Below are 26,157 nucleotides of genomic sequence, written 5' to 3'. Positions count from 1 at the left end.
GTTTTATTGTTAGTTTGTAGTAAGTTAACTGTTGTGTGTTACAGATTTGGTGAGATTGTGATTTTCATAAAGTTAAATTTGTCTGTCTTTGAATTGTATCGCATTCTAATGGTTAGAAAACTTTTGCCAAAGTTGGAGGTGTATTTTTGGGATGGCCTAACTTAAACTATATACGTGGAGTAACAAAAATGGAATTTGTGTGTGTGGAGAAGTTGGGGGGCGGGGCAGGTAGTCATTGGATATAGCTGCTAACACAAGTTTCCATGAGAGGCCTATGTGTCACTAATTGGGGGAGACAAATTGTACATACAAAAGGCTGTGGACAGAAAAACACAGGGATTTCAAATCTGAGCCCCAAGTCACAGGGCAGATGCTTCAAATTCTAGGAATTCATTTGCATTTGGTCTGTTTGCACATGGGCAACTCTATGTGACATGCTTGGGTAAGGAGCCCCAGGTTTTGTTTTTTTTTTTGGAGGAATTGATTTATTTAAGGATTGTTAGTGATTCTTCCAAGCAACTCTAAAATGCCTGCTTTTGTGAATAAAAATCAGTAGTGGTGATTCTAACTAGTTAAATTGTCAATCTTTATACTAGGAAAATAAAGCAATGTTAATAAGAATAAATGGGGAAACTGTAATAATCCTACCAGTTCAGTTCCTATGAGGGCAGTAACATTGCTCTCCAGCAGTATGAAGGCTTTGCCCGGGTACTAGTGGGGACAGTCCTGTCTTACTAGGTTGCAGGAAATAGCAATACTGAGAATAGTTCTTAGAGAATGTAGGCTCCCTTTGATACTGGGTGAATTCATTCTGAAGCAATTACAATTCCAAGTAAACAGTGTGAGAGTGTGTACAGCAAGAACATTGCTGTTTACTCACCAGTTTATTGTATGTATGTGGTTAGTAGGAGTCATGAAGCTACAGTCTTTTTTTTTAAGATTTTATTTATTTTTGAGAAAGAGAGAGCATGAGTGGGGAGGCAGAAGGGGGGAGGGAGAAGCAGATTGCCCGCTGAGCAGGGAGTCTGATGTGGGGCTCCATCCCAGGACACTGAGATCATGACCTGAGCCAAAGGCAGATGCTTAACTAACTGAGCCACCCAGGCACCCCATGAAGCTACAGTCTTGAGTGAGAAGTAAAGAACACTGAGTTTGTCAGCGTAGACAGAAATGCCAAGATATAAAAATACAGTTCCAATTATGTATTATAGTTGCATTTGAAATGAGGATTTATTTCCCGAGTTGGGGAAAGCTTTTTGAGAAAAGAGAATGGCATAATAGTGTAGTAAGGTGCTTGTAGGTTTTCTTGCCTGGAATGGAGACTCCGTAGCAGAAAATAAGGAGAAGTGCTAACTCGGCCATGATAGCCAGGACTCCAACTATTCATATTCTAGGACATTATAACTTCAAGGTAGAGTGTTATGGAATGTTGGTTGGAGTCCATGTTGAGGAGTTGGAATATGATACAGTAAGGAATAAATTAGTTGGTTGATGAATTGTGTGTTTGAGTTCTGTATTAGGGTAGCAATTGTAGAAATAAATAAGGCTGGAAAAGAAATCTCATGGAAGAAAAACCGATAAAACTTGGCAGAAGTTTAACATGAAGCTAACAAAATTTATTGAAGGCTCACTCTGTGTTGAATTTAGATCTCAGAGGCTGTTGCATTGGAGAGAGTGTGTTTTCATAAAACTTAGAGGACCTCAGTCTTTGAAGTTGAAAATAAGACATCTTAAGATTTTGAATCTAAATAGGTTCTAGTTTGGTATGTGTGTCATAGTCTGGGATTTTATCTGACTAGCAATCTAATATTTTTGTTGGGGCTTGGTTAAAACTTTGCATATCTTTCAGAACTATTTGTCTCGTCATTTGGGAAGCACTGCTCCAGAACTATAAAATAGAAGTTTGGTGAATTTAGAGTGGAGGGGGGAGAGGTTAGATTTTTTTTAAGTAGGTTCCACACCCAGTGTGGAGCCCATCATGGGGCTCGCACTCATGACCCTGAGATCAAGACATGAGCTGAGATTAAGAGTCAGATGGTTAACCAACTGAGCCACCCAGGCGCCCGGGAGAGGTTAGAATGAAAGATACATTAACAATTATATTTTTGCAGGTATATATTTGTTATCAAGTTGGAATTAGGCGCTTTGGTTCAAGAATATGCTTGATACTTTTGATTTTTACATGAATTGTGAACTTCCTATTTTAGAGACAAAATAGGGAAAAGAATGTGATCTTTGTGTTTGAGGCAAATGTACACATATGATTTTTGGAGCAGAATTTTCTGTTTGCCTTTGCTTGCATCGATGATGGTAAGGGATACAATACACATATTTAAACTTTGGATTTAGTTTTCATAAGAATACAAATAGAATCCTATACTTACGAGTTGGATGGGATATTAATTTGTTACCTCTTTTCCTAAGAATTAATTGGGATACGTTTGTAAAAATGCTGGAGACTGTAAAATGTTATGCAAATATTATAAAAATTATGTTGTTTCCAGGCTTACTTTCATTTGGAATCTATTAGTTGCAAAATATAGATGGATAAAATGTATTTCTAGAAATTGAAATGCTAGAAAGTTGATACCAAGCATTAGAATATAGAACTTAAGAAAATCCATAATTCCTTCTCCACAGTTTTATCACTTTTTAATATAAATCATTCAATCTTTTAAAATGCTTATTATTATGAATTTGCATTGTATTTATGCAGTTTTGTATCCTTTAAAAAATTGATTTGTAGTTAAAGTGTATATGCAGAGCGGACACTGAAATATTTATAGTCTAGAGACAGTTTTGGTTGTCATACCTGGAGGGATGCTACTGGTATCTAGTGGGTAGAGGCCAGAGATGCCGCTAAACGTCTTACAGTGCACAGGACAGCCCCCGCAACAAAGAGTTCTGTGGCCAAAATGTTAGTAGTGCTGAGAGTCAGAAACCCTGCTCTAGAGGAAATTTGAGTCGTTTTACCTTTTTTTTTTTTTAAATTTCTGATAGTTTGCTGTCTTAATTGGTTACTCAAGTTTCATAAGCTTCCGTATTTCTTTCCTGTTCAAGCCTTTTTCTCCTAGTGTTCTCTGCGCTGCAGCTCTGAAAAATTTACTTTATCATTTATCTTCCAGCCTTACCCATTCTTCATCTTCCAGTTTGTGGTTGAGAAGTAAATCTGATTCTGTTAATTTATAATAGCAACTGAATGACTGATAACTCATGAAGATTATTTAAACACCAAACCAAAACAAACCAGTTGCTTGTTTTCCCAGAAGAGCCAAAGATAGTAGGATTTTCGTTTCTGTGGGGTAGTTTTGAGGGACTCAGCCAGCAGCTTCTGTAACTCTTATCTTCAGAATTAGTTCTACTCAGTTTCAACTTCTCACAAAATATTTCCTTCAAAATTTTAATGCATAAGTTCTCAAAATTTTCATATCTTTTTTATAGCTCTGTTTCCCCTTCCTCTTATTATCATCATTAACACCTTTGGCAGAATTGTTTTATTTGCACATCCAGATTTCCTGGAAGGAAGTAGAGGTAGATGCTTTGGGGAGTCATATGGGAGAAGGGTGAGGTAATGAGAGAGTGGGCTTAGGATAAAATGTGAGTGTGGGGTAGATACACACCAACACAGAGTTGTGGCTGAACACATTGTGTGTGTGTGTGTGTGTGTGTTTTATTTAAGTAGGTTGAAAGTCACAGTCCCTTATATGGGTTACTGTCTATACTTGTGTCTGCACTTATTTGAAATTGTACAAAGGCATTTCAAATGAGCATAGAAATCTAAATTATGTACATGTTCCATTTTCGGATTTATAAGTTGTATTTCATACATTAGTGGTAGAAATTTAATACATTCAGTATGTTTTTTTATTTTTTATTTTTTATTTTTTTTAAAGATTTTATTTATTTATTCGACAGAGATAGAGACAGCCAGAGAGAGAGGGAACACAAGCAGGGGGAGTGGGAGAGGAAGAAGCAGGCTCATAGCAGAGGAGCCTGATGTGGGGCTCGATCCCATAACGCTGGGATCTCGCCCTGAGCCGAAGGCAGACGCTTAACCGCTGTGCCACCCAGGCGCCCCCCATTCATTATGTTTTAATCATTGATGTTGTGTGCCCTTTGTGATTGATTTAGTTTATAATTAAAAAAAAGAGCTACTTATTTTAGCTTCTGAGCCAGCTAGCTTTATTATTTTTAATTTTTAGAAACCAGTTCATCTCAAAAAGTGGGTGTGTTGAAATATGCTTATAATTGTAGGACACACCCTACTATTTTGAACTTTTATTGGAACTGTTAGGTGTAGATATTTGCTTGTAGAAATGATCTGACTCATTTCTAGTGAAGAAATTGATACTGTGGCTTAAGTTTGAAGTCACATTGTAGAAGTAACTTTTGCTTTGCCTTTTTTTTTTTTTTTAAGATTTTATTTATTAATTTGACAGAGAGTACAAGCAAGGGGAGCTACAGGCAGAGGGAGAGGGAAAAGCAGGCTCCCTGCTGAGCAGGGAGCCCAATGGGGGAGCTGGATCTCAGGACCCTGGGATCATGACCTGAGCTGAAGGCAGACACTTATCTGACTGAGCCACACAGGCCCCCCCAGAAGTAACTTTTCTAAGAGCACAGTAAAGGTACTTACATATATTGCTGAAATATAGGACATGATAGTTCCTGGAAGTCTTACCTTTCTCATACAAGAGAACAATTTTGTTAGTGGTATAAGATCAGAGTGAATATATATCAAATAGAAGAAGCATTGGTCAACACAGTGTGATGTTTAAGACACAGTTGATGACTCAAGTTTCTCAGGAAGGAAATACACTTTTATGTCGGGGAAAAATGCTCTTGGTACTTAATTTTAGAATTATACAAGTGAAAAGTCTGTTGAAAACAACTTGATTACAAGTAATTTTTCTGAGGAATGGAAATGTGCCAGCCTTAGCTTCTTTTTACACATCCTCTCATTTATTGTAATTGAGTCTTTCTGTAAATAGGAAGATCTGTAATGTCAAAACATGTTTGCCGATTTTTCTTCCCCATTCTTAAAATTGCAGAATAAAGTTTCGTTGATATAGATAGGAAAAAAAAGTTTGTTATGTAATATTGCTGTCCCACACAAAGATAATGATATTGACCCACCATCAGTGAGATACATTCTGATTATCTTTTCGTCTTGATGTTAATGAAATTTTCATGCTACGTTTTTTGCCCTATTCTTATATTTAATTTAGATTGGAACAGAAGATTGTAGGTTTTGAATTCAGAAGTTGGGAAGGAAGCTTTTGTTTGCAGCATTCCTGGAAAGTAAGATGCTTCCTACCCATGAAATATGGAAAATATTCATAATGTCTAGCATTTATGGAATACTTACTATATGCCAGGCACTGTTCTTAGGGCATTTTGTTTATTAACCCAATCTTTACAACATCTCTGTAAGATAGGTTGTGTTATTTTCATTTCACAAATGAGGAAGCAGGATCAGGGAGGATAACTTCTTCAATGTCAGAGAAGTCATATAGCTATTAATTAGGGAAAATCAGGATTTGAATCTGGTCAGTCTGGCTCCAGAATTCATGCTTTTAAACACTATACTGCCTCTAAGAAACATATCTCATGCTTTAAAGGCATTGTATAGTGAGGTTGTTAGATTCTGCCTTTGTACAAAGATTGAATTATTTTGTCATCAGTTTAGGCTCTTTACACTTAAAATATTTGAGCATTTGGCTTTTGGTCAGTCAGGTTCTTTACAAGGTTTTTGTTTTTACATTAGAAAATGTTTACAATTAAGGAGAGGAAAGTACCTTATAGAACATTTTATTCATAATACCATATTAATTTTGTCATAAATTTGTATATGTTCATTTTTTAAAAGCTTGAGGATACACAGTAAGTCTCTGGATGGTGAAATATAAGTTATGTGTTTCTACAGTAATCAGGAAACAAATTTTTTTAAAAGCAGATTACCTTTAGTAAAAACCAGGATCCAGAGTCACCAGACTTTTAAAAAAGTTACAGGAAGTAAAAATACTATTCTCGGGATGCCTGGGTGGCTTAATCAGTTAAGGGTCTGCCTTTGGCTCAGGTAGTGATCCCAGGATCCTGGGATCAAGTCCCACGTTGGGCTCCTTGCTCAGGGGGGAGCCTGCTTCTCCCTCTGCCTGCTGCTCCCCCTGCTTGTGCGTGCGCTCCCTCTCTCACTCTTGCTTTCACAAATAAATAAAATCTTAAAAAAAATACTATTCTCAAACCATAAAAAAGGAGACACTTTCTAAGCTCTCCAGTGGCAAGGAGACCAAGTTGTTTTTTTCTACTTTTTAGAACTTGCTGGCCATTTTTCTACTACTCTTGCAAGTAGGTTATTTTTCTGATATTGCTTTACTTTTTCCCGGTTTTTCTGTTAAAATACGTTTTGAAAATTAGTTATGTTTTCTCCATTTAATAGATCCAATCCAGTTATCCTTTACCAATTTTACACATAGGCATTTACTCAATATATGCTATATTTTTTCCTAACTCTGTATCTTAAAAGCTTCTATACTGAGAGTTTGGGAGTATATATAGTCCAATTAACATTTGTATACCTTTGATCTAAATTTTGTTTATCTTTTGGTTATCTTTGGTTGTCTTTTGGTTATCTTTTGCCATTCTTGCTTTATCACTCATTTAAAAATATATGTAAAAAATATGTATTTATATATTTTTTCCCTCTGAACCATTTGAAAGTAAGTTGTACCACTAAAGACTTCATTATGCATCTCATAAGATTAATGACATTGTCTTACATAACTAATAAGATTACTTTCTCTTTTTAAGTGAGGGGATGTTCAAATTTCCCATGAAGCTTCTAAGTACTAGGCACCATGTGAATTTATTATATGCTTTCTGAGGGCCAGATTTCTGTCAACTATAACTAAGGACAGAAAGTAAAATGTTGTTGGGATGCTTTTATATATGGCTAAAATAAAGTAACAGTAGAGAAAGGAGGAGATATTGACAGAATACTGCAGGATGGAGCTATTATGTAGGAACAATGGCACAATAACCTAGTAGCCTATAGGTTATCACATTGTTATGAGGACGTCTTAGGATAAACATGCTAATAAGGATGAGCCTGGCTCAAGATGTTAAAGTAGAGGAAAAAATTAATGGTTCAAATGGAAAGATATTTGGACATAGATAAATTTCAGTTATCTAGAAATTTTCCTCAGTGGAAGCTGTCATTTTCCACTGATGTCAGATTACTAACATCTTATTTGTACTTTAGGTTAAACGTATTTTATTTTCATCATTGTGAGATAACAGATTTGTTTCTCCATTGCTAAGGACTTTACATGAGAACATCGTTAGTAAGTATTTTATTCTTATTAGAAGGAATAAAAAGGTGTAACAGATTGCTGTCCTTTGAGTCCTTCTTGTTAACCTTCCGTCTTTCATTTTGCCCCTCATGGGTATTGTATCAGAGTGATAAAAAAAAACCCACAAAAAACCTCCAGGTGTGTATTCAGAGGCAACAAGAGAACATTAGTTCTTTTTCGTTATTGTTTTGTTTTTTACTCATATATTTGTTGGCTGTGTTTCTTTTTGTACAAATCTATTTCATGTAAATAAAGGATTTAACTTAGAGGAAGAAAATAGTCTATTATGGGCCATAAATCACATGTTAATTTAAGTTGCAAAAGACCTTTGGAAGAAGTAGTTTCTGTTCCTGCATTTACTTATTAGTTGCTTTAAATAACCCCTAATATAGTGATGACACCCCATATTTATTTGTATCTCTAGCCTAGACCTCTCCCTTTATTTCCACCTTCCTGTATCTTAGCTGTATATTGGGTTAAATGTCTAGTGGGCATCTCAAACTCAAAACATTTCCAAAACCAAACTTCTGATTCTCCTCACCCCCTCTGCCTTTTATAGTCTTTCCCATCTCATAAATGGGAGCTCCGGTGTTTAGTTGTTGCTCAGGCCAAAAATTTTGAGTTATCCTTTATTCTTCTTTCTTTTACCCTCTGCATGCATTCCATCAGCAAATCCTGTCGGCTCCTTCTGCAAAGTATGTGCGGACTTTGAATATTTCTCACTAGTTCTGCTGCTACTACCCTGATTGACACAAGCCAACATCCATCTCACTTTAATGACTGTAAATCCTGCTAACTGTTCTCCCTGTTCTCTTGTTCTCCCAGTCCTTTTTCAACATAGCGGTCAGTGTGATCCTGTTCAAAAGGTACTCCTTTTGTCAAAACCATCCATTGGCAGATTGTATACTTTAAAATGTTTCAAATGGTGAGTTCTATATTATGTGAACTGTACCTCAAAAAAAAGCAATAGCAAAACAAATACATACATACATACATACATACCCCATTCAGTGGCTTACTATTTTAAGTAAAAGCCAGAGTCCTTCTAAGTGACTTGTGAGGCCCTATGTGATGTACATTGTATGCTTATGTCCCCTGCAGTACCTCTACTCCCACTTGTTCATTTCTGCTCCAGCTACACAGAGCTCTGTAAAAAATGCCAAGCTTGTTCCTGTCTCAGGGACTTTGCCCTTGGTGGTCATTTTACATGACCTTCCCTTCCCAATTCCCTTCCCTTCCCTTCCCTTCCCTTCCAGGTTGCTGTATTATCTACCTTCTGTGTTTTTCATTTTTAAATTAAAACAATTTTTTAAAATAGTGGTGAAATACACATAACATAAAATTTACCATCATGAGCATTTCTGTGCAGTTCAGTGGTTGTAAGTATAGCAGTCCCGCCTTAACTGTGGTTTCACTTTCCATGGTTTCAGTTACCTAAGGTCAGCTCCAGTTCAGAAGTAGGTGATCCTCCTGACTTAGTGTCAGAAGGTCAGTATTAGCCTAACTCTGTGTCACAATGCCTGTGTCATTCACCTCACCTTATCTCATCACTTAGGCATTTTATCATCTCCTATCATCACAAGAAGGAAGCGTGATTACCGTACAGTAAGATATTTTGAGAGAGCACATTCACGTAACTTTTATTGCAGAATTCTAATTGTTCTATTTTACTGTTAGTTATTGTTGTTATCTCTTATGGTGCTTAATTTATCAGTTGAACTTTATCATAGGTATGTATGTATAGGAAAAACCATATGTCCAGGGTTGGTGCTGTCACTGTTTCAGACATCTGCTGGGGGTCTTGGAATGTATCGCTTGCAGATATGGGGAAGGAAAGGACTACTGTACACTTACATTGTTGCTCTTGGCTCCCTCTGAGTCTTTGCTCAGATGTTAGTGAGGTCTTCCGATTACTTCATATGAAAAAACCAATCCTTTGCTTGGCGTTCTATTTGCTTACCCAGTGAATACAATCTTATAGTCATCTAAATTATTTACTTATTTTATTTTCTGTCTTCCTTCTCTAGAATAAAGCATCATGAGGTCAGTAAATGTTTTTATACACTCCTGTATTCTCAGCACCTGAAACAATGGCTAGGATATTAGTAAGTGCCCATTATATATGTGTTAAGTGAATAGATGAATGAATATTGAACTAAATAATTTTATTTTTTGTGAATTATGTATGAATCCTGAGTTTCTAAGTATGTCTGGAAAAAAGTCTTGAAAGCTTCTAGTTAGGTTTTTTACTTAAATTGACTTTAACGTAGAATAAAAGTACCAAATTTGTTAGTGTATTGGTTTTGCTCATGGAGTGTTTTTATATGTTCTGTTGATTAAAAAACTAGGTAGGTTGAATGAGTTTGAATTTTCTCTGTAAAAACCAGGTTGCTTTTTCTCAACTAGTATGTGTTCCTATTTTTAAAAATGTTACTTTTAAAAATATTTTTTATTTTTTTTAAGTAATCTCTATACCCAGTGTGGGACTCAAACCCACAACCCCAAAATCAAGAGTCACATGCTCCACCGACTGAGCCAGCGAGCCCCCCACCCCCGCAAAATGTTATTTTTTGAAAGTTTACTTACTTAAGTAATCTCTACACCCAATGTGGGCCTTGAACTCATGAACCCAAGATAAATAATTGCATGCTCTTTTTGACTGAGCCAGCTAGGTGCCCCTAAAAAGTGTTATTTTTAAAGCATTGAGCAGTTGTCATTCACTGCAAAGTTAGGCTGCAAGGGGAAATGTAGAGTGTCTTCATACTTATCTGATTATACTCAAAAAAACTTAACAAACTTTATTTTTAACTTGTTAACTTTATGTTAAGATGAAACTTTTTTTTTAAAGATTTATGTATTTTATTTGAGAGAGAGAGAGCGTATGCACACAAGTAGGTGGAGGAGCAGAGGGAGAAAATCTTCAAGCGTATTCCCTGCTGAGCGCGGAGTCCCACGCAGGGGCCTGATACCACGACCCATGAGATCCATGACCTGAGTCAAAACCAACTGAGCCACCCAGGTGTCCCAAGATGAAACTTTTAAAAACCCATTTTCATTTCGGACTAAATATAGAGTCACAGAATGTTAGAGCTAGAGGGAGGCCTTTTAGGTGGGTCACTTAATCTTTCTGTGCCTCAGTTTAAGATTAATTATACTTGTTCTTTACAGTTATGAGTTAAATTAGATAATGATTTAGCCATAATTTACTGAATTTTTACCTGTTATGTACTGTACACTATTGTAAGCCCTTTACCTATATTAGTTGTTTTAATCCATATAACAACACTTTAGGTACAGATACTGCTATTTCATCTGTTTTATAGATGGGGAAACTGAGGCACAGATTAAGTAATTTTTCCAAGATCCCTAAATTAAATAAGTGGCAAGCTGGTATTCTAACTCATGAAGTTTAATTCTACTTATAAATAAAGATAATGCTTGCTAAACTGTTAGAACATGAAGTGAGATATGTTGACCTGCCATGGTTATTGAAAAACTTAGTTGCAACAGGAATATGAGAGTTACAATTGTCCAGAAAGTCATGTAAAATGGTGATAAAAACTGCATAGGTAATTACAGAGATAAGCATCTGAAATGCAGTTGTAGCATCAGTAGAAGATTTTTAAAAAATTACCTGGTGAATAAACCTATAATAATTTTATTTTTAACCAATTGCATTTTGCAAATGCTAGGCCTGGTAGAAATTCTGGTACTTCTTGGGTAAGTGTCATTAGACCATGTATTTTCTGATGATTGCTTTGTGCTTCTCTTATCAGCAAGGTATAGGCTGCTTTCTTTATAAATATGAATGAAAATGGAAATTTCCGTGAAACATTGACTAGATTCATTAATTCTTTTTTTTTTAATTTAAATTTTGTTAGTTAACATATAGTATAATATTGGTTTCTGGAATAGACTTCAGTGATTCATCAATTACATGTAACACCCATTGCTCATCAGAACATGTGCGCTCCTTAATACCCATCACCTCTAGCCCATCCCCCACCCACTTCCCTCCATCATCCCTCAGTTTGTTCTCTATAGTTAAGAGTTACTTATGGCTTGTTTTCCCTTCCCCCCAATATGTTCATCTGTTTTCTTTCTTAAATTCCATATATGAGTGAGATCATACGGAATTTCTCTTTCTCTGACTTATTTCACTTAGCATAAAATACTCTTAGCTCCATCCATGTCGTTGCAAATGGCAAGATTTCATTATTTTTGATGACTGAATAATATTCCATTGTATATATACACACCACATCTTCTTTATCCATTCATCAATCGGTGGACACTTGGGTTCTCTCCGTAGTTTGACTGTTATTAATAATGCTGCTGTAAACATTGGGGTGATGTACCCCTTTGGGCTTCATTCATTCTTAAAGCAAATATTTATTGAGCATCCATTTTCTTTGTCACTCTATTCTAGGCACTGAGGGTACATCACTGAACAAAATAGAGTCCTTCTTTTCTTTCTTTTTAAAAGATTTTATATATTTGAGAGAGAGACAGAGATAGAGCACAAGTGGGGAGGAGAGGGAGAAGCAGGCTCCCTGATGAGTAGGGAGCCGGATGTGGGGCTCGATCCCAGGACCCTGGGATCATGACCTGAGCTGAAGGTAGATGCCCAACCGACTGAGCTACCTAAGGCCCCATAAAGTCCTTATTTTCATGGAATTTATATTCTGGTGGTGAAGGAATATATGTCAATAAGAAATAATATGAAAAAAAATAAAGCAGGATATTATTATTTTTTTAAAGTTTTATTTAATCTCTATGCCCAGCATGGGGCTCAAACTCACAACCCGAAGATCAAAGATCAAAAGTCGCATTCTCTTCTGACTGAGCTAGCCAGTCACCCCTAAAGCAGGGTATTAGAATGTGAATGCCTGGGACCTAAGCTTTTAGATAGGGTGACCAAAGACAGCTTCTGAAGAAATTGAGTAGACACCTGAATAAAGTGTGGTGTCCAGCCGTGCTTTGGGAGATGTTCTAGGCAGAGGGACAATAAGGAGACTAATGTGGCAGATAAAATAAGGGGAGAATAGTGAGACAGTATGTGGGACTCGATCCGAGAACTCTGGGATTATGACCTGAGCCAAAGGCAGACGCTTAACCGACTGAGCCATTCAGGCGCCCAGAGACCTGGATTCTGAACTGAGCAGACGTGTGCTTGCTGAAGTTTTGCCGATAGTGTGCATCTTTCGGACGGTTTTTTTTTTTCTTTTTAAGATTTTATTTTTCTAAGTAATTTCTGTACCCAATGTGGGGCTTGAACTTTCAAAACCCCGAGATCAAGAGTCGCATGCTGTATTGACTGAGCCAGCCATGTGCCCTGACATTTTTAACAGATTTTCCCCTAGTTGTATGGTTGTTTCTCTGGTAGAAAAGTGGCATTGTCGAGAGGCAGGGCAGTGTTGGTGTTTTTTCATGTGATATTTTTGGGTTAACTGTGGGTTGTATTGCTGGCTTCTAAGGATACCTGGATAGTCTTGAAGAAGATAAAAGTGGGGAGGATTCCTGCATTATTGTCAAGTAATAGAATAATAAATACAGTCCAGTACTGTAGATGTAGTTTTTCTTCCTTATGATCTTCTTAGTAACATTTTCTTTTCTCTAGTTTACTTTATTGTAAGAATGTAGTATATAAAATATATAACATACAAAATACGTGTTAATTGGCTGTGTTATTGGTAAAGCTTCTGGTCAACAGTAGGCTGTTATCAGTAGTTAAGTTTTTGGGGATTCAAAAGTTGTATGCGTATTTTCAACATTTACCTGCAGGGGTGTGTATGTGTTGGTGCCCTAATTCCCACATCGTTCAAGGGTTGTCTGTACTTGATTAGGAATTGGGAGTAGACAAATAGGCAGCTTAGAAGAAGGGAATCAGGAAGATGTGCAACAAAGGGAGATCATATACAAAGGTGAGGAGGTCAGAGGCCAAGCTCTGTACCAAAAGAGTTGAGGAAATGAGTGAATATTTAACTGCATCAGTGAGGTTTGGGTGATAGAGCTGCATTCTGCCCCTACTTTTTGAGCTTTTGACTGGTTGCTGAAGTATAGGAACAAATCTCAGTTGAGTAGGTCCAGACTCTGTATGTGGGAACAGGCAGTTTTGTGGTATCCGACAGAGCTAAGTAGTGCAGAAGGTTGGAGATCGGCATGGGCTCCCGTGGAGTAAACGGTGCCAATTTCATTCACTGGCTGTGGGATCAAGGGTCTACATATATATTTTCTGGGTCTTTAAAAGGTATGTTCTTATTTGGTATTTTATTACATGATTTTCTGCATCTTAGAGGTAGATGTCAGTTTAGGTTTTGAAAGGTCCCTGCCATATGCTGTATTTTGATATATTTTTTTTCTCTTCAGTTTTTTTTTTTTTTTGGAAGATTTTATTTCTAGGTAATTTCTGCACCCAAATGGCACTCGAACCCACAACTCTGAGATCAAGAGTCACATGCTGTACAACTTGTAGGCAGCCACGCGCCCCTCTCTTCAGTTTTTTATAATTACATCAGAAATATGAATGTGAATGGTGGCTTGCCTTGTTTATGATGAGGGTAATAGAATTATTGTAGAAAATCATGAAGTAGTGGAAACCAGAATTATCTTCTTGGCACTGCCTCCTATTTGCTGTGTGACTCTGGGCTTGTTACGTATCTCTCAAACCTCAGTTTCCTTTAAAATGGGCTAACAGTTATTACTTTATATGTCTTTTGGGAGGGTTAAATGGAAAAAAAATGTAGAACACTACAGAGCCTGGCAGATTGCAAGTGCTCAACACATTTTACTTATTATTAGATCCAATTTTAAACATTATTTAATTAAATACTTAAGTTTATCTCATCAAAGTATTTTTGTACGTAGTGAGCTATCAGTGTACACTTAAAACAATTAGAATACATTTTAAAAATAAAATAGGCATATGTAGTTTTGGATTTTTAACTTTTCAGTTTAAAGATGTGATATGTGAAGCTTTTTCTTTTTAAACAAATGTCTTTTAGCCAGATTTTCATGTGAATTTTAAAATACTAGATTTCTAAAGTAGGAATGGGAAGAAACAACCTTAGCATCATATTATGAATATATTATATGATAAAAACTAAAGATAGTCTTGTAAAAATCAGGAGCAAAATAAAAATGCTTTACTGTTCTTTAGCATGGTTTGTTAGTCCTGGTTAATGTAATAAGTTTTTAAAAAAGATAGAATTACAAATAGATGAATAAAAGATTTAAATAGGAAAAGCAGAATCAATAAAGTACCAGCTAAAAAGAGAGAGCGAAAATAATATTCTTAGAAAATTGCATGCAAAATCAAGGGGCTCATGAATCCCCTGCAGAGGCACATGAATCTCATGTTAGAACTCGTGTTGTAGAGGAAAAAAAGATGGTTTATAACTAGTCAGTAAGTGCTGAAGTGACTTTCTACAGATTTGTTGCCTGTTTTATAATGTTCTGCCTATTCAACTCTGCTGTTGTAGTATGAAAGCAGTGACAGAAAATACGTAAATGAATGAGCATATAACTGTGTTGCAAAACAGGTGGCCGGCTGCAATAGGCTTTTGGGTTAATTTGCTTACCTCTGTTTTACATTATTTGGGAACTTTTTCTAATCAGGATATTACCTGTGATATCAGGCAAGGCGTTTCTTGCTTAAGCGGTAGCACCTGTGGTAACTAGGCCTATTAATGCACTATTAAATGCTTAGATTGAAGCCAGCATGTAGAAGAAGAAAGATACAGCTGCTTGTAGAAGTCAGGGAATTTCTGTATACAGAAACGTTGCAGGGCATCTGGAAGTTGGATGTGCATACAGATCGCTGGGAATCATGTAGGTCTGGGTAGAGCCTGAATTGCTTGGGAGAGTCCCAAGGGGAGTGCAGGATTTTGCATTGCTAACAATTCCCCGGGAGATACCCATGCAGCCAGTCCCTAAAACACAATTTGAATAGGATAGTTCTGTGTGTCAAGACTGAAACATCCACAAACACAAATTTCCAGTCTCTGTGGCAATAGTTAATGAACGAACTCGCTATTTGAACACGTGAGTAGTAGGCTCCCAGATTTTCTTTTAGCTTTTTGGCTTAAATGTTGAGTTGGAACTTCAGTACTGCTAAGAAGTTCTTGAAAATGGTGTAGTTTCTACTTTCTTAACTGATATTTTCCCTTGATGTTTGGTTTCCCCCAGTGTTCTTTTGGAACCTGTGATCACTAGTTGTCATTTAATTTCTTTCTCTCCTCCATTTCTTACTACTTATGTCTTATTAACAAAAATATATTTTTGAATAATGAGTCATTTACAGGTTACTTAGTAGTTTCTTGGAGGTGAGCAGAATGTTGATTTCATTAGTTTTCCTTAAAGAAGACAAGTTGTAATATTTGAGTTGTCTTTGTTTTTGATTCTGGACTTTTGTTTTTGAAAATTTTAGAACTTAGGGAAAGGTAGGGGCGCCTGGGTGGCTCAGTGGGGCGCCTGGGTAGCTCAGTCGTTAAGCGTCTGCCTTTGGCTCAGGGCGTGATTCCTGGGTCCTGGGATGGAGCCCCACATCAGGCTCCTCTGCTGGGAGCCTGCTTCTTCCTCTCCCACTCCCCCTGCTTGTGTTCCCTCTCTCGCTGGCTCTCCCTCTCTCTGTCAAATAAATGAATATATAAATCTTAAAAAAAAAAAAAAAAACTTAGGGAAAGGTAAAAGAAAGGCCGGATAGCCATATACTTACCAGTTTGATTCAGTGTTTTTCTTTAAAAATTTTTGATTAGCTTTATTGAGGTATAATTTCCATACGGTAAACTTCAACAATTAATTTTGAGAAATGTAGGTAGCCATATAACTACTATCATAACATAGAACATTTACATCAACCTATAAAGTTCCCTTGTGCTCTTTGCAGTCAATTGAAAATACATTGTGATATCCCTTTTGATTTCTACTTTGACCCAGGGGCTAATTAGAAGTATGTTAAGTTCCTAATATTTGGGGATTTTACCACACGTCTGTTACTTATTTAATTGCACTATAGTCAGAAAACATATGGTATGAGTTCAGCCTTTTAAAATTTGTAGAAACATGCTTTATGGCCTAGAATTAAGGTCTGTCTTGGTGAATATTCCGTGTGTCCTTGAAAAGAATGTTCTCTTGTTGGGTGGAATGTTTTGTGAATGTTAATTGGATCAAGTTGTTTGATAGGGCTCAAGTTTTCTGTATTTTTATTTTTTGTCTACTTGTTCAGTGAAGATTGTTATGATTTCCAACTATAATTACAATTATAACTTCTTTCAGTTCTGTCAACTTTTTCTTCATGTGCTTTGAAGCTCTGTTATGTGATACATTTAGGATAGTTAATGTCCGAATTGTGAAATGTCCTTCTTTACCCCTCATAATATTTTTGATTTCATGTTTACTTTGTCTGATAATGCCTTAACTACTCCAACTTTCTTTGGATTGTTGGTATGGGATAACTTTTCCCATCCTCTTTATTTTAACTCATCTTCATTTTTTCTTTAAAACGTCTTTTGTACAGTCTGTATTTACCTGTTCCTTTTTTTAAAAATAAGAAAATGACTGTCTCCCATTTATTATGTTTAGGTCATTTACTTTTTTTTTTTTTAAAGATTTTATTTATTTGAGAGTGAGAGTATGTTAGAGTGCAAGTGGGGGGAGGAGAAGAGATACAGGGAGAAGCAGACTCCCTGCTGAGCAGGGAGCCTGATGTGGGGCTCTATCCCAGGACTATAGGATCATGACCTGAGCCAAAGGCAGATGCTTAACTGACTGAGCCACCCAGGCACTCCTAGGTCATTTACTTTTAATGTACTTATTGATATAGTTGAGCTTAAAACAACCATCATATTGTTTGTTTTCTGTTATCCCCCCCCTTTTCCTGCATTCTTTGGGATTAATTTGTTTTAAAAAGATTCTGTTTATCTCTGCTATTGGCTTATGTGTTATATTTGTTTGCTATATTTTTATAGGTGTTCCTAGGGTGTACAATATATATCAATAACTTAACTGTATACCTTCAAATAATACACAGTTCCATTTCTGTTCTCCTCCAGAGTTCTGTTGTCATACATTTTAATTCTATGTGTCATAAATGTCACTGTACATTGTTTTTTTTTAAACATTTAACTTTTAAAAAGGATTAAAAAAGAAAAAATCTTTTTTCTCATATATTCATTATTTCTGGCACTATTCTTTGTGTCAATACAGATTTCCATCTGGTATCATTCCTTCTGTCTGAAGAGCTTCCTTTCACATTACTTGTAATGCAGGTCTACTAGTGATGATTTTGTCAGTTTTGATGCCTGAAAAAAGGATCCTTTCACCTTTTTCCCCGCTTCACCTTCATTTGTGAAAGTTACTTTCACTGAGTATAGAATCTTAGGTTGAGAATTTTTTTCTCAAAGTACTTTAGACATGTTGCTGCATTATCTTCTGACTTATGTACAATTGTGCTGTCATTTATAACTTTGTTCATTTGTATGTAATGTGTCTTTTTCTCTAGCTGTTTGGGTGTTTTTGCCCCTAGTTTTTAGCCATTGGCCTATGATTTGCCTCTGTCTGGTTTTCTTTTATATTTAATTCTGCTGAAGTTTCTTGGTTCTGTAGGCTTACAGTTAACTCTTTTACTTTTTTCCCTTCATCATGTTTGTTTTGTATGCTCCTTAGCATATGGAACATACTTACAGCAACTGTTTTAACCTCTGTGTGTGCTAATTCCATCATCTCTGTAATTTCTGTTTCTGATGTCTGCTTTTTTTCCCAGTTATGCAGAAAAATAAATTTATATTTTCCTGATTCTTTTACATGCATGGTAATTTTTGATTGGATGTAGATCATTCTGATTATTATTTTTTGCATGTTTGATTTTGTCTCTCCTTTAGATACTGTCTGACTTTTTTGGTGTGTAGTTAAACTACTTGGAATCACTTTAATCCTTTGGAATGTTGCCTTTAAGCTCTCCTAGCGTAAGGTCTACAACAGCTTTAGTGTATGGCTAATTTTACCACATGAATAAGGTGACGTTTTTCTGAGGGCTATACCCAGTGCTCCATATATTATACGTCTTTCTTCCCTGGATGGTGGGACTATGAGCACTTCTCAGCCCTTTATTGGCGTTTATTTGTTTATTTATTTATTATTTTATTTATTTTTACTGTTAACGTATAACGTATTATTTATTCCAAGGGTACAGGTCTGTGATTCATCAGTCTTACACGACACACAGTGCTCATCGCAACATATACCTTCCCCAATGTCCATCACCCAGCCATTCCAACCCCCCCACCTCCCTCCCCTCCAGCAACCCTCAGTTTGTTTCCTGAGGTTAAGAGACTCTTATGGATTGTCTCCCTCCCTGGTTCCATCTTGTTTAATTTTTTCCTCTTTCCCCCTATGATCTTCTGTCTTGTTTCTTAAATTCCACATATCAGTGAGATCATATGATAATTTTCTTTCTCTGTTGACTTATTTCGGTTAGCATAATATTCTCTCAGTTCCATCCACGTTGTTGCAAATGGCAAGATTTCATTTTTTTTGATGGCTGCATAATACTCCATTGTATATATACCACATCTTCTTTATCCATTCATCTGTCAGTGGACATCTGGGCTTTTCCATAATTTGCCTGTTGTGGACATTGGTGCTATAAACATTGGGGTGCAGGTGTCCCTTCCTATCACTACATTTGTATTTTTGGGGTAAATATCCAGTAGTGCAGTTGCTGGGTTGTACGGTAGCTCTATTTTCAACTTTATGAGGAACCTCCATACTGTTTTCCAGAAGGGCTGTACCAGCTTGCCTTCCCACCAACAGTGTAGGAGGGTTCTCCTTTCTCCGCATTCTCACCAACATCTGTCGTTTCCTGACCTGTTAATTTTAGCCATTCTGATTGGTGTGAGGTGGTATCTCGCTATAGTTTTGATTTATATTTCCCTGATGCCGAGTGATGTTGAGCACTTTTTCATGTGTCTGTTGGCCATTTGTAGGTCTGCTTTGGAGAAATGTCTGTTCTTGTCTTCTGCCTATTTCTTGATTGGATTATTCGTTGGGTGTTGAGTTTGATAAGTTCTTTAGAGTTTGGATACTAGCCCTTTATCTGACAAGACATTTGCAAATACCCTCTCCCATTCTGTTGTTTGTCTTTTGGTTTTGTTGACTGTTTCCTTTGCTGTGCAAAAACTTTTTATCCTGATGAAGTCCTAATAGTTTATTTTTGCCTTTGTTTCCCTTGCCTTTGGTGATGTGTTTGGGAAGAAGTAGTTGTGGCTGAGGTGGAAGAGGTTGCTGCCTGTGTTCTCCTCAAGGATTTTGATGGATTCCTGTCATACAATTAGGTCTTTCATCCATTTGGAGTCTATTTTTGTGTACGGTGTAAGGAAATGGTCCAGTTTCATTCTTCTGCATGTGGCTGTTGCATTTTCCCAACACCATTTGTTGAAGAGACTGTCTTTTTTCTCTTGATGATTAGAGCTTTGTAATAGAGCTTGAAGTCCAGGATTGTGATGCCCCCAGCTTTGGTTTTCTTTTTCAACATTCCTTTGGCTATTTGGGACCTGGTTCCATACAAATTTTAGGATTATTTGTTCCAGTTCTGTGAGAAAAGTTGATGGTGTTTTGATAGGCATTGCATTGAATGTGTAGATTGCTCTAGGTAGTGTAGACATTTTTACAATATTTGTTCTTCCAATCCATGAGCATGGAACGTTTTTCCATTTTTTTGTGTCTTCCTCAATTTCTTTCATGAGTATTCTGTAGTTTTCTGAGTACAGATCCTTTGCCTCCTTGGTTAGATTTATTCCTAGGTATCTTACGGTTTTGGGTACCATTGTAAACGGGATCGACTCCTTAATTTCTTTTTCATCTGTCTCATTGTTGGTGTACAGAAATGTAACTGATTTCTGTGCATTGATTTTACGTCCTTCCACTTTACCCAATTCCTGTATGAGTTCTAGCAGTTTTGGGGTGGAGTCTTTTGGGGTTTCCACATAAACCATCATATCATCTGCAGAGAGTGAGAGTTTGACTTATTTGCCTATTCGGATGCCTTTTATTTCTTTTTGTTGTCTGATTGCTGAGGCTAGGACTTCTAGTACTATGTTGAACAGCAGTGGTGATAGTGGACACCCCTGCCGTGTTCCTGACCTTAGGGGAAAAGCTCTCAGTTTTTCCCTATTGAGAATGATATTCACTGTGGGTTTTTCCTAGATGGCTTTTATGATATTGAGGTATGTACCTCTTCTCTCCCTACACTGTGAAGAGTTTTAATCAAGAAAGGGTGGGGGCGCCTGGGTGGCTCAGTGGGGCGCCTGGGTGGCTCAGTCATTAAGCGTCTGCCTTCGGCTCAGGGCGTGATCCCTGGGTCCTGGGATCGAGCCCCACATCAGGCTCCTCCGCTGGGAGCCTGTTTCTTCCTCTCCCACTCCCCCTGCTTGTGTTCCCTCTCTCACTGGCTGTCTCTATCTCTGTCAAATAAATAAATAAAATCTTAAAAAAAAAAAGGAAGGATGCTCTACTTGTCAGATGCTTTTTCTGCATCTGTTGAGAGGTCATATCGTTCTTGTCCTTTCTTTTATCAATGTAGTGTATTACATTGATTTGTGGATGTTGAGCCACCCTTGCAGCCCAGGAATAAATCCCACGTGGTCGTGGTGAATAATCCTTTTATTTTTTTTCTTATTTATTTATTTACTTACTCAGTTTTTTTTATTATGATAGTCACCATACTGAATAATCCTTTTAACATACTTTTGGATCCTATTGGCTAGTATCGTGGTGAGAATTTTTGCATCCATGTTCGTCAGGGATATGGTCTGTAATTCTCCTTTTTGCTGGGGTCTTTGTCTTGTTTTGGGGTCAAGGTAATGCTGGCCTCATAAAAAGAGTTTGGACATTTTTCTTCCATTTCTGTTTTTTGGAACAGTTTCAGAAGAATAGGTATTAATTCTTTAAATGTTTGGTAGAATTCCCTGGGGAAGCCATCTGGCCCTGGGCTCTTGTTTGTTGGGAGATTTTTGATTACTGCTTCAGTTTCCTTGCTGGTTATGAGTCTGTTCAGGTTTCCTATTTCTTCCTGGTTCACTTTTGATAGTTTATACGTCCCTAGGAATGAATCCATTTCTTCCAGATTGTCTAATTGGTTGGCATATAGTTGCTCATAATATGTTCTTATAATTGTTTGTATTTCTTTCGTGTTGGTTGTGATCTCTGCTCTTTCATTCATGATTTTATTTATTTGGGTCCTTCCTCTTTTCTTTTTGATAACTCTGGCTAGTGGTTTATCAATCTTATTAATTCTTTCGGAGAACCAGCTCCTAGTTTCGTTGATCTGTTCTGTTCTTTTGGTTTCTATTTCAATGATTTCTGCTCTAATCTTTATGATTTCTCTTCTCCTGCTGGGTTTAGAATTTATTTGCTGTTCTTTCTCCAGCTTTTCTACATGTAAGATTTGGTTGTGTATTTGATACCTTTCTTGTTTGTTGAGAAACGCTTGTAGTGCTATATACTTCCCTCTTAGGGCCGCCTTTGCTGCATCCCACAGATTTTGAACAGTTGTGTTTTCATTTGCATTTGTTTCCATGAATTTTTAAAATTCTTCCTTAATTTCCTGGTTGACCCATTCATTCTTTAGTAGGATGCTCTTTGGCCTCCATGTATTTGAGTTCTTTCCAACTTTCCTCTTGTGATTGAGTTCCAGTTTCAAAGCATTGTGGTCCGAGAATACACAGGGAATGATCCCAGTTTTTTTTGTACCAATTGAGACCTGATTTGTGACGCAGAATTTGATCTGTTCTGGAGAATGTTCCATGTGTACTAGAGCAGAATGTGTATTCTGCTGCTTTAGGATAGAATGTTCTGAATATATCTGTGAAGTCCATCTGGTCCAGTGTGTCATTCAAAGCCCTTATTTCCTTGTTGATCTTTTGCTTAGATGATCCGTCCATTGCAGTGAGGGGGATGTTAAAGACCCCTACTATTATTGTATGCTGTTGATGTGTTTCTTTTATTTTGTTAATTGGCTTATATGATTGGCTGCTCCCATGTTAGGGGCATAAATATTTACAATTGTTAGATCTTGTCGGATAGACCCTTTAATTATGACATAGTGTCCTTCCTCATCTCTTATTACAGTCTTTCGTTTAAAATCTAATTTGTCTGATATAAGGATTGCCACCCCAGCTTTCTTTTGATGTCCATTAGCATGGTAAATGGTTTCTACCCCCTCACTTTCAATCTGGAGGTGTCTTTGGGTCTAAAATGAATCTCTTGCAGACAGCATATTGATGGGTCTTGCTTTTTTTATCCAATCTGATACCCTGTGACTTTTAATTGGGGCATTTAGCCCATTTACATTCAGGGTAACTATTGAAAGATATGAATTTAGTGCCATTGTATTGCCTGAAAGGTGACTGTTACTATAAAATGTCTCTATTCCTTTCTGGTCTATGTTACTTTTAGGCTTTCTCTTTGCTTAGAGGACCCCTTTCAATATTTCTTGTAGGGCTGGTTTGGTGGTCACCTTTATTGGCTTTTGAAGATCGTTCTGCTGGCTTTTTTTGTGTGTGGTGAATTTTTCTGGCCTGCGATAGTTTATTCTCTCACATGTTCAGGTTAGTACTCAGCCAAACACTTAAGGGGACCCTTTTTTAGGTCTCATAGCTTCCTCTCTGTTTAGCTTTTCCTGTCAACTTGACACACAAATTCTGAATGCCCGACCTCCCTGAACGCAGGTATCTGGCTCTTCAATTCATTGAGACCCTCAGGCTGCTTGGGTTCTTCCACCCTGCACATTGGAAACTGCTTGTAGTTAGTGAGTTGGGCTAATTGTAGATCTCTCCTCATTTACTTATCTTCTTATGTTCAGTTTTCTAAATGTTTATGGAGGTGGTAGGTTAAATTCAGTCCCTTTTCTCCCTTATAGCCAGAAGTGGAAACTGATTAACAGTTTGCATCCTTTTTTTTTTTGTCCTGCTTGGAATCACTTCAATGAAAATTATACATGTCACTTTACCCCTAAATACTTTAAAATGTATCTTCAGAAATTAAGAGTATTTTTTTAATATACCTACAATGCTGTTGTACTGAAGAATATTAACAAGATTTCCTTCATATTATCTAAGATTGATTCCACTTTGTCCAGGATTGTCTCCAAATGTTTTTGTTTCCTTCTTAATTGGATTCTTTTCTATTTTGCTTTTTTGTTTTGTTTTGTTTCTTTAATTGTTTTTGCTCTAGCATATTTGGACAATGTTTATGGTTGTGTGGCTTTTCTCTGCCCTGATGTTCTTTTTGCTGTGATATAATGTGGGTAATTTCTTTTTCCCTTTTCTCTGAGCCAAAGTTTGAGGGGCGATTTTGTTTTACCCACTTTTCTCCGGTCATGGAGTCATGATCATATTCAGCCTTCTTGAGAATTCCAGGGCTCTGTTCTCTTTTGAGATTAAAAAAAAAGTGAATTGTATGACTTCTGAACATTAGGGGCAGCATCAGGAGTCCAGTATGCTGTGCTTTCCCACTTTCTCATTAGAATATTCTTTTTGTTTCCTTGGCTGCCTGTTTGAGAGATTATACCATTAGGTTATGCCCAAGTTGTATTAGTGCACTGGCTCTCTTGAAAACAAGAAAAAAACCCTCTGATTTGTAGCCTTTTCTAATTTCAGTGGTATAAATAGCCCCCCCCCCCCCAGCTACCAACATAATGTCAATGAATGCAGAATTGGGAAGAGATCTGGGACTCATGAGCCTGTATAAGCTTAATCCAACACACACTGGTTATATCCTTTTCTTAACTTGGTTTCAGTTCTTGAGGAATTTTTTTAGTATGTGAGGATGGGCTGCTTCTTATAATTATGTTTTTTTTCCCCCATGGATCCCTCTTTGTTTTATTAAGTATTAGGGTATATAAATTACATAATATAGTTTCAATACATTATCTTAACTTCAATGATTTTTTTATATTACTGAGATCATCTCGTAAATACTGATATATAGGCATAGTTAACATAAAAACATAGGTCTTATGTAGAAGATGATAATGACATGGACTTGATAACTGTATGTTCCTGGGTAGCATTTTTAACTTTACCAGTTAAAATCTGTGAATCATGTTTTATCTCAATTATAACAATTCAGAAAATCATTACTCAGATCCTGTATCAGTGAAAGTAAACATTATCTTGCCTTAGGAAATTCCTTTGTGTGTGGGACAGAGAAAAGATAACTGTTTAATAACTCTCCCAGTAGTGTTCCATCCATGCAAATAATTGAGCTTTTATCACATGTCACCAGAATAGCAGTAGCAGAACACTTTATCTGAACTGTGACTTAAAAAGTTGACTTTTTGGTGCTGAAGAAGGAGTGGAAGCAGTAACTTTGCAAAGCCAAGTTTGTGCTGTGGCTACTCAGTCCACTTGAGTACAATTCAGTAATCCAATGGAAATCCTACATTGATTTTTAAAAATGAAAGAAACTACCCAAAAGTTCTCATACTACAACTTCCTCATTCTTGATTTCTTCTTGATGTTTTCTCTTGTGTGGGGTATTTTTTAAAACCCAAGTATAAACCTAAAAATATTTTTAAAGAATACGGAAAATGTATAATATCTGATTCTGTTATTTGGTCTTGATTTCAAACTAGCACGCTTTATCATCTCTTATATCCTGGCTTCACCGTATTGTCTTTGTTAGTTGCAAGGATAATTTTGGATTCCAGTTTTGGACTCCATTCTTGTCATCTCTCTCTCAAGAGCAGTGCGTTCAAGAAGACAGTGAAGTGACTCAATAATAGTTTACATTAAACGATCCTTTAATGCCAGCCTTTGTGCTAGGCAGTTTACATCCATTTAAGGTAGTCCTTGTCTCTATTTTACAGATAAGAACCCTGAGATTTTAAAAAAGTTAAATAATTACCCAGCTCATCTAGTCATGGCTAGGAAGTATCAGAATGAAAGCCCAGTGCTGTGTTTATTCCTCAATTTATGGCCTCAATTTGTGAATGTAGGTCTCAAAGGCAAGTGTGGGAGTAGGAAGTAGAGGAAGAGATGGAGGAGCTGATGATGATGATGAATAATTTACTAAGCCTCTACGGTATTGTAGGCGCTTTGCTGATTACCACACATGGCTGAAGTCATAATCCAAACAGCCTTAAGAGAGAGCTATTCTACTCTCCATTTAAGGATGGGGTACTGAAGCTGAGTTTTCCATTTGATGAGGGAAACAAGCTAATAAATGAAGGTAATGGTGTTTAAACCAGATAATTTTTTTATTCTAGTAAAAAAAATGCTTACCATAAAATTTATTACCTTAACCATTTCTAAGTGTGTAGCTCAATAGTGTTAAATATATTTACCTTGTTCACAGTCTTCAGAACTTAAACCCAGATGATTTGACATAAGAATTTGCGTCCCTAACTGTACAATGACTAGCCACTGACTTGTATATATATATAGAAAATTTAGTGATGGACACTTAGGCTTTATGCAATATGTTAGATAAACCATTATAGGTTTTTTTTTTTTTTTTTAATTTTGGTGTTCTGTTTTATAAAAGAAGGCAGTTTTCTTTAGGAAGAAATTTTGATGTCTTAAGGAATCACTCTTTTTGACTTTAGCTCATGGTGAAGATGGAGAAACCAGGACCAGATTTATCCTCCTTCCTGAAAAAAACCAAGGAAACTAAGGGAAAAACAAAAACAAAAACAAAAAACCAGGGAAACCACAGCTTTGAAAGACACTAGTCACCAGCTGGTAAAGGACAATGATCCCTGAGAGAGGGGAAACAAATGAGGCAAGACCTATGATTTCTTCAGCTTTCT

General features: G+C 36.7%; 1 protein-coding gene across 3 annotated transcripts in view; it reads left to right on the top strand.

Annotated features, from left to right (window-relative positions):
* The window catches only part of ADAM10 (ADAM metallopeptidase domain 10), a 133,787-nt gene that overhangs the window by 5,727 nt on the left and 101,903 nt on the right, over positions 1-26,157 (top strand). Inside the window, exon 1 of one of the 3 annotated variants that reach the window (XM_087859170.1) lies at positions 9,433-9,454. The exons of 1 other annotated variant lie outside the window; for it this stretch is intronic. The gene's annotated coding sequence lies outside the window, so the exon portion shown is untranslated. Of the gene's footprint in view, positions 1-9,432; positions 9,455-25,503; positions 25,578-26,157 lie in introns of those variants that run through there. One more of the 3 variants, XM_045786763.2, reaches the window with a different exon arrangement.

This window comes from Ursus americanus, chromosome 36 (assembly GCF_024610735.1).
Source record: "Ursus americanus isolate L20-20 chromosome 36, mUrsAme1.1.p, whole genome shotgun sequence".
Lineage (NCBI taxonomy): Eukaryota > Metazoa > Chordata > Mammalia > Carnivora > Ursidae > Ursus > Ursus americanus.
The sequence above is the reverse complement of the archived record's forward strand: the minus strand, read 5'-3'. Positions and strand labels throughout refer to the sequence as shown.